At 33.3% G+C, this 9627-nt stretch overlaps 1 pseudogene; it reads right to left on the bottom strand.

The window, feature by feature from the left end:
• Positions 1–1470: 1470 nt before the first annotated feature.
• Positions 1471–2363, bottom strand: LOC118198541 (nedd8-conjugating enzyme UbcE2M pseudogene; annotated as a pseudogene).
• Between the last annotated feature and the right edge of the window lie 7264 nt (positions 2364–9627).

Here is a 9627-nt window from a genome sequence, read left to right as displayed (position 1 = left end):
TGTAATGCTTTCTGAAGACACGGATTCTTGGATGTTACTCTTTCTTTCAACGGTGGTTACTGGAGTACATGCTGCAACCACTTCACCTTTCTTAATAATTCTCACCTTCTCAGTTACATTGGCGACTCTCAGCGGGATAACCGTTCTGGATAGGTCGACGAATGTTGAGGCTACTAGTACTCCTTTTGGGCTATTACAGTTATTGGGATATTCTATGATGCCGTAGCGGAAATTTCTATTTTCGGCTATGGATCCAGGAAGTAAATACTCGGTTCTTGCGGGTATTGTAATATCATCTTGAACTATAATTTTGTGGATAGATTTCACTCCATCATTAATTCCGAATAGGGCTATGTCCTCAGATGTAGAATGCAATTTGTTATTTTTAAAGTCCAAGGAAAAATCGTATTTCCTTAGAAAGTCCAGTCCGAGTATGCAAGAATCAGTGATCTCTGCTACATAGGCCGTGTGATGGTAAGCGGCACTTCCAGACGTGATGTTAACGTTTACTTTTCTGTCGATGTCGATCTTCTCACCGGAAACAGTCTGGAGGGTAACGCATGGCGGCGTCCCAAGTTTGTTTCCCAATTGTTGAGTCAAATCTTTTCGAATGATGGTAACGTTGGCTCCTGTATCTATCGTCATATTGCAGGGAACTCCATTAATATGTCCTGTTATGAAAAGTCCATTACTTTAAAGAATTAAAGAATAAAATTATCTCACAGATTGCGTTCATGATTAGTCCTTTGTGTTCTGATTAAAATAGCATTGTCTAATCACCAGCGGATAAATATTTTTTATTCAGATTATTTCGTAGCAACTGCAAATCAGTGCATGAAATGGATTCATTTACGAAGATCATGCAGCAAACTTTAGAGATTAAAATCAAAATTGTAGCAACAATCATAGTACACAGTCATTCAGAACATTTTTGTGATTGAAAATAAATTTGTACGACTAACGTTTGCGAAAATAAAAGTTGGGAAGAACTTTTGTGGACATGGTGTATGTAAAATATATAAGAAAACTTTTGTAGCTAACGAGTTCAGTTAAATGCACTGAAAAAAAGTAAAAGTTTTTTTTTTTTTTTTTTTTTTTTTTTTTTTTTTCTCGTAATATTTTTTGTCATACGTGCTAACAATGTCGCATTTTAAATCGAAACAAATCAAAGAGAAATTTAAGTAAACAAAATGTTTAAGGTTGAAACTACACCTTATTAATTAGCTATTAAACTTACTTACTATTACTTACTTAACTAACTATAAAACTACACCTTATTAATTAGCTATTAAACTTACTATTACTTACTTAACTAACTATAAAACTACACCTTATTAATTAGCTATTAAACTTACTATTACTTACTTAACTAACTATAAAACTACACCTTATTTAACCTTCCTGTGCTTCGAAGAATTCTCTTATATGTTTATGGCAGGATGTAAACTTTCTCAATTTAATTTAGTTTTCACCATTATTACTTTAATAATTGTTATGTCATTTGCGGCAATTAAATTGTGTGTTATTCAATATAGGCCTTTTCTTCTATGGAATGAAAACATTTCAGCGTTTTGGGAGTTTTATATTACATGTATCAGTTAATGGTGAATAACTTGTAATTAATTCGAAAATTAGTTCTTAGATGTAACATGTTTCTGTATCAACATGTTCTGTATCACTTTTTTAGATAATCCAGAAATAAGTCAAATATAATGATTTCAAATACTCATATTTTGCATAAATAAATCAGCATACATAATACAGCATAATGATACATAGTACATTTTTGAAATTAATAGACAAAATCTCATCCAATACTGAAGAAACATTGCTTCTTACCTACAACATATTTTTAATATTTTTAGCGAAGACGACCTGACTTGTTTTGAAGTCCTCGGCAGCGGCTTTGTTTAAAGGATCATCGGGATTAGGTTCGAGAAGGAGATACTGCAATCCGTATACGATAGAATTTAAAGTAAGTACAGGTTTCCAGTCTTCACGCAAAATATTCAGGCATATGTTGCCATTTTGATCAATGTTAGGGTGATAAATTTTTGTTTCGCATTTTACTTTTGGGGGTTCGTACGGGTAGTTTGAAGAAATTTTAAAATCGAAGGTGAACTGTCCATACTTATAGAATCCTTCATCCGGCGATATTGTCAATTTGAAATTGAAGAGATCATCTGATAGTGGAAATATTATCCCGCAAGTATTTGGGAGATTGAGTTCGTTAATATCTTTTGTTATCCTCAGCAGTGCGAATGAGGCTGCTTTCTTATTGGACGCGTTACGAGTTTGCTGATCTTCCCGCTTTTGCTTTAGTGAGGAAAGTCTCAGCATTTTCTCCGTTAAAATTTCCTCAATATGGCGATTTTGGCGATACTACATTTTAATCTCAAAAGCTATATTCAAATTATCGCGTGCTGTAATTGAAAATAATTCTCACGTATAGTTTGATGATATCGTTTTGCCTCTAACTCATTATTACGCATTATAAAAACATTATCAGTTAAAATAATTAAAAGAAACAACGAGGACTTAATTTGAATGCAGTGAGGAAATAGTGTAAACAATAAGATACGTATATTCCTGCTTAATTGTAGCACTGTTGAAATTGAATTGTAGATGATTTATTCTTAATCGTGCGATCGCTGAAATCTTAGCGTTGAAGATATGTGTAATAGAAGATTTTAATTAATTTGTAAAATAGAGAGAAATTCTTATTTTTTCATTTTGGCAACAAGAGAAGTACACTGCGCTCCATAAGTTAAGATACAGGATGTTTTTCAAAGCACACCATTACAAAAATGTCAGTAATATTTAAATTCACAGTTTATTTGCATGATAGTAACGAAGTTTAAGAAAATGTATGCAAAAGCAATAGCTACCACCTTTATTTTATAGAAATGAATACTTTATATAGGAGTTTGAGAAAAATGCAAAAATTTTAAGTTTTGTTAATGAGTGTTGATCTTTAATTGTTATTAGCACTTTCGTTAACAATATCCAAGAGAGTTTATCAATGTCCAGGAGAAGTCGTTTGCCTGATTCATTGAGGTGTCGGGCGATCGGATGGATGGAAATGGGGATGTCACAGGCTGATCCTGCTAGACGTCTCAATGTCTCTCGTAGTGTAATCCACCGACTGTGGAATTAGTTTGAATCCGACGATTCTGTATCTAGAAGGCATGTTCCAGGTAGAGTTACTACACCAGCGAAGACCATTATATAATTCTTTCGGCCCGAAAGAGGAGTAACATTACTATGCTTCAGCTCATGGCAGATCATTTAGTGGCAACAGGAACAAAAATCCCAGCTAGTACAGTGTGCAGAGGCCTGCACAATACAGGTTTGCATGCAAGACGACCAGTCGTTTGTATCCCCTTGAGCCGAGGACAGAGAGGTTCCCATTTATGTTGGACAAGAAAACACGTCTCCTGGATCAATCAACGATGGACATCTGTTCTCTTCATAGACGAGTCCAGGTTCACATTGGAGAGTGAATCAGGTCGTCAGCTGATCTGGAGGGAACAACGCATCAGATACAACCACTCACACATTATGGAAAGGCACAGTTACAGAGGTGGCGGAATAATAATTTGGGCTGGGATCTTTCTCTGTGGTCACACAGACCTGTATACGTTCCAGGGAGGAACTTTGACCAGTGTGGGATATCGAGACGAGATCGTTGATCAATATGTCTGCCCATATGCCGCTGCTATTGGTCTTGGATTTCTTCTGATGGACGACAATGACCGCACCGGCAGCTCGGGTTGCTGAAGAATAGCTTGAGGGTCACGGTATGGAGCGGATGGAATGCCCAACTCAATCCCCAGACCTGAATCCTATAGAGCATCTTTGGGACTACCTTGGGAGACAGGTTGCTGCTTTAAGTCTAAAGTCGTTAGATGAGCTTGAACAAGGACTATTCCGTATATGGTCGTCGCTTCCCATTTCACTGACCGACAACTTAATTGACAGCACGTAACGTCGCTGTCGCCATTGTATTGCAGCTAGGGGGGGACCCATTCCTTATTAGAACACAATTTTGTAATATTACTACCTCATTTGTCCTCAAAATCTGTGATATATTGTTTCTTAAAGGACTGGATTTCTCTGCCAAGACTGCAATTTTTTGTTGTAATTCATGTTTGTGTTGAACTTTAGAAACATTCTATGTCGCATTCGTTAAAGAAATGTTTAGTAAACATGTCTTCTAAATTTCGGGCTCCTATGTTGCTTCATTTTCAAATTAAACACAAAAAACATGCTGCTTCTTAACTTTCGGAGGGCAGTTATTTCATTATAAATCAACGTATTATGGCTTGCATAGGTAGAATAGTCAGAACTTCTATCTAACTTAATTCCAGATGTTATCTTAATTAATAGTCTATGTATTTCCGGTACTCTACCGTTATGCACATGCCACTCATTTTGGCGGATTATTTTAATTGTAAATAATTTCTAGTTATAAGAATAATTTATAGATGACATACATACAGGGGCTTATCGTAAATTTCCATACTGAACATGCTTCCGAACAACATATCTTTCGAAAATTGTATTAATAAATGAAAATTTAATTTTTCATAAATAAGGTGGTAATATATGGTTTTGTCGAGGAAATATTATTTCTAATGCATGAGAAGGGCCTGGCTCTTGGATATCCTTAGCACAACTTTGTTTCTCATCTGAGTCTGAATCATGCCATATATTCTCCCATCCATTATTAATTGGAAAATATTCTTCATCAGTAGTATCACATAAGGTGGGATCAGATCCATCAGAAGAAAACTCTTCAAGCGTAGTAAGTGCTTCCTTCACAGAAAGACTCTTTCTTAAGCATTTTTTTAACCATTTCACCCACCTACAAAATTCAAATATTGGCTTCTATTTTTAGCCCAAAGGGGCAATTTGCCCAGAAGGACTATTAATTTCGCTTTGGCATTTTGCGTCGGTTCACTTTTCAAATTGTTGCCACCCAAAATTAAAGCCTTGCATTATATTTATAGAAATTTAAATAATGGAGAATCTGCATGAAAGTTTGCATGTTTCTCACACTGTGAAAAAATCTAATGTGTACACCACATGACTTCCTTGTACGGAATATTAAATTATACGCATTTTTTCTTGCATTTTATTTAAACTTATTAGATTGAATTAAACTTACTTCGCCGACAGCGCATAAACCACAATAGAATAAATGCATTCTTTAAAATTCACTTTGTTTACCATAGCGACACTCTGGCGCTAGGTTTACTTAACAGTATTATATTTCGTTCATATTGTAACTCTGAATGCACAAAATTTATATCATTTAAAGAATTATCTAATCGTTGCCACATGTTCTATTCAAATACTATAATAAAACTAGAACTATGTATAAAAGAAATTAAGCAAACAAAACAAAAGAAACGGTTTTTCACAGACGATTGAGTATTTCTCATTCAATTAAATCAGCTCTCTCTTCGCGACAAGGCAAAAATACATAAAAACTCAAAATATCTGTATTAAAAATTACGAAGTAAATCTTAAACGCTTATTTCCTCGAAAAAATTCAAGAAAGGATTAAGCACGATTTAATTGGCAATAATAAATGAATGCATTATCTTTGCTGTTGCGAAGCTAAGTTTCTCTAGATTGGCAACAAATCCACTAGTCTCCTGTTTCAAATGTAAACATCAATGGCCGCCATCAAATTAGGCTTAGCGGCACTTAAACAATTTTAAAATTGTTGATAATTCTAAAAATATTGCATACATATTTACTAAAGGCATAAAACCCTTAACCGGAATATAAAAACAATATAATTCAATCATTTTTAAAGCAAAAAATGTACAATTTACAAACATATATGAGTAAAGAAACTGAGATCACTGAGCCGGGTAACAGAGTGGATATATTAATAAATATATTTATATACGTTTGGCGCGGCCGATTGAAACCAAAATACGAGGTGCACATCTACATGTTATAGTAGTCTTATATACAAAATTTCAGCGTTCTGAGGCTACTCGTTTTTGAGTTATGCGAGATACGTACGTACGCACGCACGTACAGACACCACGAAAAATTCTCTTCAGAATTCATTTTAAAGCAGTTTTTGAGTTTTTTTGGAGGAAAAGAGTCTTTTATTCTGTCCTTACGTACAGCTAACACGCAAAAACATCCTTAAATTGCATTCGAAAGCGGTCAAAGTGAATATTTTCGTTGAAATATGCTGCCTGAAGCTTTTCGCGATTACAATACTTCCTTTTTACTTCGTACAAGGAAGTAAAAACAGCGGTACCTATAGAGACATCAGATTTTGAATAAAGTGTCCTCCTTTCGAATATGGACATATAAATGTCACATATGTGCAGATTTTTAATTTTTGTTCACCCTCTAATATAATTTATGATTCTTCAAAAATGAGACTTTTGATACATTAATTTGATAACCACAAAATAATGAGTATTTATAGTTGAAAAAACATTAGAAACTCAAAATTATAGCTTTTGGTGAAAAAAAAAAATTAACTGATTTCTACGAGTTTAAAAAAATTCACTAACTTTCGATATATTTTATGTTCCAGTGCCCTTCGAAGGGTTTCAAACTAATGGAATTCTACAAGAAATTTAGCATATTTATTATTATAAACTTAGGAACGTCTTTATCTGTGTCTTTTCAAATTTTTGGACAGCTATGCTACATTATGTTCCTCTACAATATGTCATTTATCGTCCATAAGAATAAAACATAAAATTAGAAGACTCTAAATGAATTTAAGTTACTTTGAAGCGTCTATGAAGTTCTAATGTGTCAGAAACAACACAAGAAGAAGAGTAAAAAGACCCTTTTATCCACTCCAGAAGAGTTTCAGAGACGGCACTTCTCGTGCGTACAGTATCACGCTAACACTTTTGGCGGTAACTCAAAATAGAACGAAAGTTAAAACTAACGCTAAGTTGAATAATCAGCCGAAGCTGCGCAGAGATAATTTAACGCGTAGTTGGCTCTTGGCTAATATAACCAACGTCGATTAACCGGCAATTAACATGCACGGCCGTAAAATAGGAAGCTCTAACTAGTAGAGAAACAACGTGGCCGAAAGGCAGAACACGCTCTGTCTGAAGTAACTCAGACTTCGGCTTAAAAAGTAGCTTCCTATGCTACTTGGCATAAAGCGCAAAACTAAAATTTCATTCTGGCAAGAAAGCGTCCGTTGAAAATGAGAGTTTAAAGAAAAGACTGCTGCCGGAGTGTTGTTTTTCGAGCTAGAATAAGATCTTTAATTTATCCTTACTTAAAAAAATATCCGAAAGATTTCAGATTTTATATTACTCACAAAAGGACCCTTTTTTTTAACGTTTTGTGTGTTTCCTTTATTTATTAAATATCATGTTCGTCGCACGTGAAATACATAAAATTCAATTCAACAGCAATATCACAAAATGTTTAAAAACAGCAAAACAGCGTATCTTTAGAATTTCCGATACACGTCTCGTGCCTTGGATTCAAAAATGGTTTTTTTTTTTTTTTTTTTTTCGTAGAGTGTTGCCATTGCTCGCTTTGAAATCGTTTAGTTTTTTTAACCAAAAATTCGTTAAAGTTTTACAAAATTTTAAACAGATAATAAAACAAATTTGAAATTCAAAATACGGCTTCCAAGTGCCCATATTCGGTTGGAAAACTTCGCTATTCCAAATTGGATGGCTCTAGGTACCGTCGTTTCTTCACAATGCGAGAAACATTCATGCAGATTCTTCATTATTCAGTTTCTTTAAACCTGATGCGTGGTGATAATATTTGGTAGCAATATTTTTAAAAGTGAATCGACGCAAAATGCCGTTTTGAAATTAATAGCCCTTCTGGTTTAACGCCCTTTGGACTAATTATTATAAGTGCTTAACAGATTAGTGATTTGAAAGCAATAAACGCACTTTTTAATAATATTTTTTAATTTTTTTTTGGGGGGGGGTTACGTATTTGTCGCTTGATAAGATTTAAAATATATTCATTTTAAAGTACATATGCTGCATTATTGCTATTAATAAAACATATTTTCAGCTTCGCTATAGAATACTTGTGTTATTTTTCGACTTGGGAGATGAATGTTTTAATTTTTATTCTTTGTCTTTGAAGCATAAACCTGAATCTTTTTTAAGGCTGAATTATACATTTTAATATACAAATATTATTACAAATTTTTATCTTTGAGACAGCGAAAGAAATTTCTGAAACCGTCATAACCTGTTTAAAGTTTTTTATGTAAATATTACTTATTTCTAGATTCCAATAGAAAATAGAACAATAGCCATATGGCAGATAAGACGCAGGAAATGAAAGCCTGATAAATGATTCATATATGTATGTCGCTAACTCGTAAGACAATCTTTTTTTTTTTATTTATTTATACCTCTGATAAAAAATTATTACATTCGAGCTGAGAAACAACTTTTACATAGCAGACGTAATTCGTAAATTCTATGTATCATTTTTAAAGCATTTGGAACTTGCATGTATATAAAATTAACGAAAAGATTTAATGAATCGTTGCATTTGCTTTATGTTATAAAATATTTAAAACGTCTTAAGTTCTGATTTGATTATTTAACTGTACCAATGCTTTTCAAATAATATCCATAAAATTTAGAAACACGAATTCAAAGGTTTAAAAATAGCATTTGTCAGGTGCACTGTTTAAGATTCTAAATGGCAAAGAATTCCAGAATTCTAAGTAAGAAAACGTTTATATCGGAAGCTGTGTATATTTTATGCATACGAATCAAAAACTTCTTCGCTAAGTAAAGTTTTAATATTAAAAAATTAAATATGTTTGCAAGTAAAATTTAATAATTTTTATTATTTTATAATACAGTACAAAGTCCGTAATCCGGACGCCTATTATCCGGAATGATCTATAATCCGGACCTCAAAGCCACAAACTTACGCATGCGCGTAAAGCCAGTAAAGCGTTTACCCATGCGCGCTTCCGATAGTGAAGAAAATGACAGAGAAAAAACGAAATTGAACGTTATTGAAAACGAAAAAATTTTGATTGACAAGTTAGTCGGTATTCTCGACACAGCAATTACAGGACTTGAACAGTGGAACTTTGTAACTGAACAAGAAATTATGTCTGTTTATAGAATTAAAGAGAAAGTATTAGCACAAAAAAGCGGAGTAACTTAAACAACTTACATTGAAAGAAATGTTTAATAAAGTAAACAAATAAATATTAAGCTTTTTTTTTTTGTAAATTTTGATACCCTTTAAATCATTAATTCCTCTTTATTTCATAAATTACGGTTTCATATTTTTAATTGTATAATTTCTGCATGCCATCTTACCAGATTTAAATTGATGATCTATGATCCGAAAAAACCCCTAATCCGGAATCGTCGAAGTCCCGAGGAGTCCGGATTACGGACTTTGTTCTGTATAATAAAATTGACTGGAAATTACTGACATACAAAATAATTTCCACAGCACCTATTAAGATTTTGTAACGGAAGAAATATCTTGTTTTCAATTGTTATTTATGTTTCGTGGTAAAACGCTGCTGATTTCGTGAGCAATTTAACATTAAGTCTTTTTTTTTATTCAGGAGTAAACAAAAGATTTAGCGAAAAGTCAAGAAGTTGC

Source organism: Stegodyphus dumicola, chromosome 9 (assembly GCF_044657685.1).
Source record: "Stegodyphus dumicola isolate Sdum_Otavi_A_Nest chromosome 9, ASM4465768v1".
In the NCBI taxonomy this organism is placed as follows: domain Eukaryota; kingdom Metazoa; phylum Arthropoda; class Arachnida; order Araneae; family Eresidae; genus Stegodyphus; species Stegodyphus dumicola.
Note: the sequence above shows the minus strand (reverse complement) of the source record. Positions and strands in the feature narration are given on the sequence as shown.